Source organism: Rhincodon typus, chromosome 21 (genome assembly GCF_021869965.1).
Source record: "Rhincodon typus isolate 14 chromosome 21, sRhiTyp1.1, whole genome shotgun sequence".
NCBI classification, from domain to species: domain Eukaryota; kingdom Metazoa; phylum Chordata; class Chondrichthyes; order Orectolobiformes; family Rhincodontidae; genus Rhincodon; species Rhincodon typus.
Window position 1 is genome coordinate 50,816,370 of NC_063352.1, and position 11,383 is coordinate 50,827,752.

An 11,383-nucleotide genomic window follows, 5' to 3' on the forward strand; every position below is an offset into this window, starting at 1 on the left:
TTTCTGAAGAAGGGTCTAGGCCCGAAATGTCAGCCTTCCTGCTCCTCTGATGCTGCTTGGCCTTGCTGTGTTCATCCAGCTCTACACCTTGTTATCTCCGATTCTCCAGCATCTGCAGTTCCTACTGTCTCTGAAACTTTTACATTTCAGATTAAGGCTGCTGAGTGCTGTTAAAAGCGGGAGAGGTTTTCTTTCTTCTGACAGTTCTAAGCTATAAAAGAACCATCAGAATAGAAGTTTGCCTTCACTTTTCAGAGAGTGACCTGAGCAGAATCCTCTTTTAGAAATGCAGAGCTTCCTTTTCTCATTTTAAAAAAAAACTTAGTGGCAATTTGTGCGAGATTGTCAGCCACCAGAAAATCTGGTACAGGAATGGCATGAGGGTTTGAACAAAAAACTGGGAAAGCAAGATACATAAGTATAATTACCAATGATTGGAAAAGCAATTTTGAGCTTTTTTGGCTTTGTTCGCAACAAATGCTTGGGGTCAATTGGTATTAAACCTGCATTTCTGCAGGGAGTTCAATTTGAGAAGTATTGTTCATCCTCCAAAAAAGGCACAAAATGCAACAGGGACCTTCTGGAAGTTAAATAAATGTGCATGTGGTTTAAAGGATGCATCTAATATTTGGTACTTCTCACTAAGGTCTCTTATTAAAATTGAACTGAATTCAGCATGTTTTACTGGCATCTTGGACAGGACAGATTTAATGCATCTGGATGAGTACTTTTTTTTTGAGGGGTGGGAGGAGTGAATTGGAAAGTATTGCCATAAATGTGTTTAAAAACAGTTCAAATTTGGAAATCGGGCTTTTCAGGCAGAATAGATCAAGTAGCAACTTGCATCAGCAGTCTTATTTGGAAAATGTTAGCCCCATTGTGAAATTAAGCCCTCACAAAAAGGTGCACTGGCTTCCATAACTGAGGTCAAGGGATTGATTTGATTTGATTTATTATTGTCACATGTACCTAAGTACAGTAAAAAGTTTTGTTTTGTGTGCAGTAAAGACAGACCATAGCATTCAAACATCATAGAGTGATTGAACAGAGTGAGGTAAACAATTTTACAGCTGCAAAGAAGGTGCACAAGAAGTATTATGGTGTCCGTTAGTTATCCTTTGCCCCTTTCTTAAACAATAGTCACATTTGCAATCCTAATTCTGTGTTCAGAAAGGTCTGGAAAATTTCTGTCAAAGCCTCTATGATTTGCTCCCTTACCTCTCAGCAATCTAGGATGCATTCCAGCTGGGCCCATATATCACTTTACATTAAATACATTAATGTTTCATTTCCACTGGCAAAGATTTTTGACTGCAAGCACAAACACTTTCAAAATCATCTCATCTCAACTCAACTATTTCTAACTATCCTTGGCCCTAGATTTGTTCCAAACACTGCAGCTAAAGCTCCCTCAGCTTTTGTGGCTTCTACTTAGCAGAGTTTAGTGTCTGACTATGTGTGATTTGGAGTGTGAGATGATTCCTCATATAATTATATAAGGTATGATTAGCAGCAAGGTGCTAACATAATTTGTTCCCTGTCACTGAATCTTTCAGAGAGTCCACCCCTTCATCTGTTTTCCTTGAGATTGGGTATCATCCTTTAAATTGTGAGAAAAGGCAGATGGTTAGGCATGCAGATGCAGTGTGCCGACCATCAGAGCTGATTTCACATGATCATGGTTATAATACTGGAGAAAATAGCTTCGATGAAGATACTGGAATTTGTTCACCAGTCTTCCCACTTGACCTTGAGTTTAGGAAGAATGTGAAGACACAGAAATGATTTATTCCGTTATTAGCTCTGTCTATAAGACAGTTAGTACCTGAAAGGGTCATATCCAATATTACAGTGATGAGGAACTTCAGTTATGAACATACATTGGAGAAGTTAAAACTGTTGTACTTGGAGAAAAGAAGGCTGAGAGGAGATCTGATGGAGAACCGAGTACACAGGGAGAAACTGTTCCACTGGTGATAAAATCAAGTATATGGGCAGATTTAAAACAATTAGCAAAGAACGATATAAAATTAAACATTTTTTTTTCCCAACAGTGAGTGGTTAAGATCTGGAATGCACTGCCTGCAGTGGAGGCAGATTCATTTGAGTTTTGCATACAAACATATGAAATATGAGTAGAAGTAAACCATCCAGCCCCTGAAGTCTGGTTAACCATTCAACAATATCATGACTGATTTGTTTGCATTCTGAATTAAACGTTCTCATGCTTCTGTTAATGGTTTTACTCCAAGAAAACTGTTTAAACACTTTTATATGTGAGAGCTTTCCTTCAGTTAGCAATATTCTGTAAAACGTATCTGCACTGATTAATAGATTTCCATGTTTATACAATAAATTCAAACCCCAATTAACTCTTAACTAATATAAACATCACCTATTCCCTCATTCCATTAGATCATATTTGATTATAACATTTTCTTTTTAGATAAATCAATTTTTAATTTTAAAAAACATGCAAATTGACAACAGATTATATTCTCTTTTTTTATTCGCACATTAAAGTTCCAAACATCACTTTTCCTGTATGCCAAACACTTTCTTAAAATTTGCTGTTGCTGATACCCACCCATTTCAACTGGAAATTTCTCCATTCTCCACCATATGTTTTAAAACTGCAATGTCGATTACATAGAACTGTAAAGCACAAGTCCTTTGGCCCAGTGTTGTACCAAATTAAACTAATTCCTTTTGGGGTCTGGAGTCACATGTAGGCCAGACCAGGTAAGGATAGCAGTTTCCTTCCCTAAAGGACACGAGTGAACCAGATGTTTTTTTTTCCCCTGACAATAGATTCCTGGTCATCATTAGATTTTTAATTCCAGATTTCATTTTATAGAATTCAAATTCCATCAGCTGCCATGGTGGGATTTGAACCCAGGTCCCCAGATCGTTATCTGGATCCCTAGATTAACAGGCTAGTGATAATACCACTAGGCCATTACCTCCCATCAGAGGCACAGATAGGATGAATGCATAGGTATTTTTCCCAGGGATGGGGAATTGAAAACCAGGAGGCATTGTTTTAAGGTGAGAGGGGATAGATTTTAAGAAGAACCTGAGGGGCAACTACTTCACGCAGAGAGTGATGAGTATAAGGGATGGGCTACCGGACAAAGTGGTTGAGGCAGTTACAATACCAGCATTTAAAAAACATTTGGATAGGCACGTGGATGAGAAGGGTTTAGAGGGGTAATGACCAAATGCGAGCAACTGGAACTAGCCGAGTGGGCACCATGGTCAACATGGACCAGTTTGGCAGAAGAGCTTGTTTCCATGCTGTATTACTCTATGACTCTATAATAGCTTCTTCCCTGCTGTTAATAAACTTCTGATGGACCTCAAATAGCAAATACACTTGGAGAAAAATAACATTATTACTAGACCGTCAACATGGCTTTAAGGGTAAGTCATATATGAAAAATTTAATTGAGTTTTTTGATGAGATGACACGGGCAAGTGGATGAGGGTAATGCTGTGGATGTTGTATATTTAGACTTTCAAAACCATTTGATATTGTGCCACATGACACATTGGTATGCAAATTGGAAATGTTTGGGATTGGTCAATCCTTAGATTAGAAATTGACTAAAAGATAGGAAATGGGATAGGTAGAGATGGGCATTTCTCAGATGAGTTGAAAGTGGTGTTCCCCGGAATGTTGCCCTAGCTTTTCCAAAATGATTTGAGGATGACTGTTCAGGGCAAAATCTCTACATTTGCAGATGATACCAAGCTAGGGAGAATCATGAATTTTGAGGATGACGCAGAGTGTCAGCAGAGGGACATTGACAAGTTAGCCAAAAGGGCAGACACCTGACAGATAAACTTCAATGCAGAGAAATGCATTTTGGTAGAAGAAACACAGTGAGACAACACAGGCGCACCTGTGCACAGGAGCAGTGGAACCTTGGAGTTCACATGCATGTGAAGATGAAGATGATCTCTGAAGATGGCCAGGTAAATTGAAACAGTTAAGAAGGCTTACAGGATCCTTGGGTTTATGAATAGCAGCATAGATTATCAAAACAAGAAAGTGATGCTACAAATCATTGGTCAGATGACATTTGGAATACAGTGTTCAGTTTGGGGCACCTTATTATAGGAAGGCTTGTTGAAGCTCTGGAGAAAGTGCAAAGGAGATTTACTAGAATGATACCAGAAAAGCGTGATATTAGATACAAGGACAGATTAGAAAAATTGAGCTCATTCTCCTTGACGCAGAGAGGATTAAGAGGTGACCCTTCCTGAACTGTTCAAAATTATGAACAATTTTGACAGGTGAAGGAGATAGCCTTTTTTCACTAGTTGATATATTAGTAACTGGGAGTCACAATTTCAATTGTCAACAAGACCGCTAGGATTGAGATGAGGAAAAACGTCTTTACTCAGAGTTGTTAGGATTTATAATGCACTGCCTGGGAGAGTGGTAAAAGTAGATTACACACAAGATTTCAAAAGAGAGCTAGATACATATTTGAAAGTGATGAATTTAGAGGGCTATACATAGCGGGCTGGAGAATGGGACTAACCAGTACAGACATGATATTGTAATTTGTAAAATTCTATGATTCTATTTGATCATTCTTCAACTTGATGTATGTATTTTTTGCAAACTTCTCTAGAAAACCATAACTATACTAGTTATACAAGTATACAACTATACAAGTAAACTGACCTAAATTGTTTTCATTTCAGACAAGGGTGGCACAATGGCAAGCATAGCTGCCTCACAATGCTGGAGACCCAAGTTCAGTTTCAGCCTTGAGTGACTGTGCAGTTTGCACATTCTTCCTGTGTCTGCATGGGTTTCTGCTGAGTGCTCTGGTTTCCTTCCACAGAAGTGCACATTAGGTGGATTGAACAAAGAACAAAGAAAATTACAGCACAGGAACAGGCCCTTCGGCCCTCCAAGCCTGCACCGATCCAGATCCTCCAAACCTGTCGCCTATTTTCCAAGGTATCCCTCTGTTCCCTGCCCATTCATATATCTGTCTAGATACATTTTAAATGCTGCTATCATGCCCACCTGTACTGGCAATGCGTTCCAGGCACCCACCACCCTCTGCATAAAGAACTTTCAATGCATATCTCCCTTAAACTTTTCCCCTCTCACCTTGAAATCATGACCCCTAGTAATTGAGACCCCCACTCTGGGAAAAAGTTTCTTGCTATCCACCCTGTCTATACTTCTCATGATTTTGTAGACCTCAATCAAGTCCCCCCTCAACCTCCGTCTTTCTAATGTAGATAATCCTAATCTACTCAACCTCTCTTCATAGCTAGCACCCTCCATACCAGGCAACATCCTGGTGAACCTCCTCTGCACCCTCTCCAAAGCATCCAACTCCTTTTGGTAATGTGGCGACCAGAACTGTAGGCATTTGGAATGTGGTCGAACCAAAGTCCTATTCAACTCAACATGACCTGCCAACTGTTGTACTCAAGCCCCGTCCGATGAATGAAAGCATGCCGTATGCCGCCTTGACCACCCTATTGACCTGCGTTGCCACCTTCAGGGTACAATGGACCTGAACACCCAGATCTCTCTGTGCATCAATTTTCCCCAGGGCTTTTCCATTTACCATATAGTTCGCTCTTGAATTGGATCTTCCAAAATGCATTTGCCTGGATTGAACTCCATCTGCCATTTCTCCGCCCAACTCTCCAATCTATCTATATTCTACTGCATTCTCCGACAGTCCCCTTCACTATCTGCTACTCCACCAATCTTATTGTCACCTGCAAACTTGCTAATCAGACCATCTATACCTTCCTCCAGATCATTTATGTATTTCACAAACAACAGTGGTCCCAATACGGATCCCTGTGGAACACCACTGGTCACAGTTCTCCATTTTGAGAAACTCCCTTCCGCTACAACTCCTGTTGTCCAGCCAGTTCTCCATCCATCTGGCTAGTACACCCTGGACCCCAGGCGATTTCACTTTCTCCATCAGCCTACCATGGGGAACCTTATCAAATGCCTTACTGAAGTCCATGTCATCCACAGCCCTTCCCTCATCTATCGACATTGTCACATCCTCAAAGAATTCTATCAAGTTGGTAAGACATGACCTTCCCTGCACAAAACCATGGCCATGCTGAATTGTGTGTAGTGTTCATGAATGTGCAGGATTCGCCATGGTAAATGTGGGGTTACAGGGATAGGATAGTGGGCTGGGGCTGTGTGGCTTCTTGGAAGACTGGTGCAGACTTGATGGGTCAAATGGCCTATTTCTGCATTGTAGGGATTTTATGATTCTAAATGTGACATTTATGAGCAACCAATTCAGCTGGAAATGTGGGTGCACCATGGAATTGTTTGTCCCATTGAAGTGGAAACCATGCTTGGGCTAATACTGCTACTAGTATAATTACCTACTAATTATTCTGTCTGGGATGTGGGTGTCTACATACCCTCATAAAGACTGCTCGTTACTTATCATAACATTCTCACAGACTCCTTGCAGTAGTATGATCGTCTATTGGAGGTTACTCTTTGCTAGATTCTTTTAAACTTATCTCCTCTTCTGCTGATACTAGTATATGATTATCAAATGCATTGTACTACATCTACCCTCCATCAGACCCTTCCCACCTCCAAGTTTCTTTCTTCAACAATTTGTCATTCTTCTCACTATCACCAGCTTTACCATTCCACAACCCAAACCCCTACAAGTCCAAATCTCCTAGATTGAGATAATCTTGAATCGCTGCCCTGATCTCGGTCACTTGAATTTCACATGAGTATGATAGCTTCCTGGCAGTTCTAGAACTGTTGTAACATTCTGTACAGCACTGAATGTAGTTTGGGTGCCTCTGTCTCACATCTGTGATGATCATACTCAATTTCACTTAGTAAGCTCAAGGAAAGATCAATGAATGCTTTCTTGCTTCTCCTGATCTTTCCTTAAGGGGAACAAACTATATATAACCTTAATTGATATGTCCTTCTAGTGGCCATTGCTGCTGATTCTTTTTTTGTTTTTTAACTGGACCATCTGCCCTAGTTTTAATGTTGACATAATATGCTTTCTGCTGCAATGTTTCTCCATTTTCATGGTTGCTAGAGTTATGAGTGGTTCGAGAAATAGTCAGAGTCCCACAGCACGGAGACAGGCCCAAACGGGTCCATGCCGACAAACATATCCATCCATGCTAACCCCATTTCCCTGCAATTGGCCCATATTCTTCTAAAGCTTTCCTATCCATGTCTTCATCCAAATGCCTTTTAAATGTTGTTAATGTACCCACTTCAATCACTTCCGCTGGCAGCTCATTCCATATGCATACCATCCTCTGTTTAAAAAAAAAAGCTGCCCCGCAGGTTCCCATGTATTCTTTCACTTCTTAAACTGATGCCCTCTAGTCCTCGATTTCCCCAATCCTGGAAAAAAGACTGAGTGAATTCACCTATCCATGCCTCTCATGATGTTATACACTTCCATAAAATTGCCCCTCAGTCTCCTCCACTCTAAAGAAAAAAGTCCTAGCTTGTCCAACCTCTTCCTATAACTCAGTCCCTTGAGTCCTGGCAACATCCTTGTAAATTTCTTCTGCACTCTTTCCAGTTTAATATCATCCTTCCTATAGCAAGGCGACCAAAATCTAACACAATACTCCAAGTTCAGCCTCGCCAATGTCCTGTACAACTGCAACATAATTTCCCAACTTCTACACCCAATGCCCTGAAGGCCAGTATGCCAAAAAGCCTTCTTCACTGCCTCTGTCTACCTGTGACTTCACTTTCAAAGAACTGTGCACCTGAACTCTAAGATCCCTCTGTTCCACTACACTCCTTAAGGCCCTATCCTTCAGCATGAAACTTCTATCTTAAGTTGACTTTCCGAAATGCAACACCTCTCACTTATCTATATTAAACTCCATGTGCTGTTTATCGACGCGTGGATTGCACTTCTGTTTTTAATCAGTAGTCTGCTGGTGAAAACCGATTATTTAATAGTGTTGCTGTGTAGCTGAGTCATGCTATTTCCCAGTCTGCATTCTTCAACAAGAATAATTTTGTGGTTTTGACCACCATCTCCACTTCTCTGATTTAATGAGGCTTGAGTGGAAAACGTGCTACCTTCTGAACTTTCTGAATTTCTCATTCACAAGCTGAAGGTCAGTTGTCTGACACAAGTTCTGCTGGGCAACCATATGTTACAAAAGCCTGTAGTGGTGTTGTGATGACTGACTCCACTGTCTCCTCTCCACCTATCTTCTCCTCTATCCATCTTCTATCCGCCTCCCCCTCTCTCCCTATTTATTTCAGATCCCCCTTCCCCTCCCCCGTTTCTGAAGAAGGGTCTAGGCCTGAAACGTCAGCCTTCCTGCTCCTCTGATGCTGCTTGGCCTGCTGTGTTCATCCAGGTGTACACTTTGTTATCTCGGATTCTCCAGCATCTGCGGTTCCTACTATCTCTGATCATTTTATTGGCTGTTTTTCAACATACAAAACCTCTAGACAAAACTCAAGCATGTTTGCACAGAATCAAAGCAAAGATCTCGTATTCAACCTCAGAGGATGTCCAGAAACACTTTGCAGCCTGGACAGAGTATTTTAAAGTGTAGCCATTGTTGTAAAGGAAGAAACACAGCAGCAAATCTTTACACAGCAGGAGCAAGTAGGGAAATAATTGTGGCCAGATCAACTTGTTTTGGTGTTGGTTGAGGTCTCAATGTCAGTCAGAGCTCTGGGCATGTCTCCTCAGGTTTTTGAAATAGGGGCTATGGCATCCTGTACACTTAAGATTCAACATCTCAACAGAGAGGTGGTTCCAATGTTAGTCAGTGGTGTTATCACTGGATGTTCTATGGACTTGGATTCAAATCTTGCCATGGCAGCTGATGGAATTCAAATTCAATAATTTTTTTTGCTTCATTCATTAAGAGGATGAGAGTGTCACTGGTTAGGTAACATTTATTGTCCATCCCTAATTGCCCAGAGGGCAGTTCAGAGTCAACCACATTTCTGTGGGTCTGGAGTCACATGTAGGCCAGACCAGGTGAGGATGGCTGTTTCCTTCTCTAAAGGACATTAATGAACCAGATGAGTTTTTCCAACAATTGACAAATGATTCATGATCATCATTACATTCTTAACTCCAGATATTACATTGAATTCAAATTCCACAATTTGCCATGGCGGGATTTGAACCTGGCTCCCCAGGTCATTATCTGGGTCTCTCCATTAACAGTTCAGCGATAATATAACTAGGCCATTGCCTCCCCTGGAACTGGAAGCTAGTCTTAGTAATGGTGCCATGAATTGCCGTAAGAACTCATCTTATTTCCTTTTAGGAAAGGAAATCAGCTATCTTTATAGTTGACTCTTAGGTGACCTCTGAAATGGAAACTCAGTTCAAAGGTAATTAGGGATGGGCAACAAATGCTAACCTTGCCAGCGATGCCTGCAAATCACAACAAAATAATCCTCCACGTTAGGAGTAGAACATTTATTCCATCAACCCAGCTCCATCATTCAATAAGATTAGGCCTTGAAGGGGTACAGCAGTTTGACCAGAATGATTGAGTAGCTGAAAATGATGAGACATGATTTTATAGACAAGGCTTGTATTCCCTTAGATATAGAAACTGAAGGCATGATCTCATCTGGTGAGTAGTAGGATAAATCGGGGGCAAGATGAACCTATTAATGAACACAAGAACATTTGGAGTCAGCATTCTTCATACAAAGGTGAGAGGAAATGCAGAATCCTCGCTTTCACATATCTATTGAGCAAGTAAGGTTAAGAAACAGATGATCTATAAACTAATGGAATGGGAGAACTGACTGGAGTGACTCAATTGTATCCTCCTGTTCTTCTGTATTGCACCATCCTGATTTCAGTGGCTGTGCATTTCCAAGTTTGACTGAGTCTAGTTCTTTATCTGGGTTCTCGAAAGTGTGACCTTGTTTCTGCCAAACACTATCTCTTGCTCATCCAGCATCTAATTAACACTGCCGTACACGCATGCTTCTGACAATTTCTGTGTATCTCTTATTCTGCAGCCTATCCAACCCAGCAATGGATTGCACAGTCCTCCAACAAGCTCAGGTGAATTTAGCAAAAGCGCAGCAAAAGCATTCTTTTTAAACCAGCAGCAACGTCCAGGAAATGGGTACAACTCCTGGAAAGAAAGGCACTCTTGGGCACCTTTACTCAGACAATAGAAAGCCCTGGAAACTCAATGAACTGTCTTCACTCCAGAGACAAGTTGCACCCAGACCTGATCCCCCTTGTGGAGTTGTAGGATAATATTTCTCATGGAGAGCTGGGAACTGTTTCCAGCCAGGACACTGGATCAAACTAACTCCTTCCCCATTCTTCATCAGGCTCACATCAGTCTTCAGGCCTCGACCAGGGAGTGATGAGAAGCTAAAGAAGTACAGGCCACCCTTGGGAGCAGTGAACTTGCCGCTGTCTGGGCTGTAGCCATTGCCCTTGTTCACACGGATAATGGGATTCACAGGGGTCAACACATGGTTCATGCTGGAGCGCTGAACCTCGAACACAATACCTGGAAAACAGAAAGTGCTTCTTCCAATACATCTTCATTGAGATTGCATTAACATTGAAGTAGTAACAATATTGCTGTTAGAATGGAACAGAGAAGGTGGACAGAGCATGCATACATTTTTTCACAGATAGTAAGAACTGGAGTCAAAGATAACACAGTGCGGAGCTGAAGGAATATAGCAGGCCAGGCAGCATCAGAGGAGCAGAAAAGTTGATGTTTTGGGTCAGGACCCTTCTTCATAAATGGATTGGTGGCGGCAGCAGCGGCGGGGGAAGGGAGCTCAGAAATAAATAGAGAGGAGGGATGGGGCTGCAGAAGGTAGTTGGGACGGTGATAGGTGAGTGCAAGTCGGTAGTGGTGGGGATTGGTCAGTGAGGTGGGAGGAGCAGATAGGTGAGAGAGAAGATGGTCAGGTTGTGTCAGGTCAAGGAGGAGGTGATGCACTTTGGAAGAAGAAACAAGATGAGGGTGTGGTTGTATATATAAATATTCCGTACTTTATTGGGAAAGGTGGAGTGTCACTGCTCTCCAAGCTGAGCTGTGTTTAAGAGGACAACTGGGACCCACATGAAAGTGGGATTTGGGAGTGGTCACTGGCCCCTCCCGCAAGTGTGGTAAAGGAGCTCCAAATAAAGATTGATTTGTGCTACTGAACCACAGGATTCAGACTCCTCATTAAAATTGCTTTCCAACATCAGGACACTGACAAGCTTAGAGGAGCTTGGGGAATTATTCACAGATCCCTGAAGTTGGCAGAGCGTGTGAATAGAATAGTTAACCAGACATGGCTTAGAGTATAAGAGTGAGGAGGTAAGATTGGAATTGTACAGAGCATTTG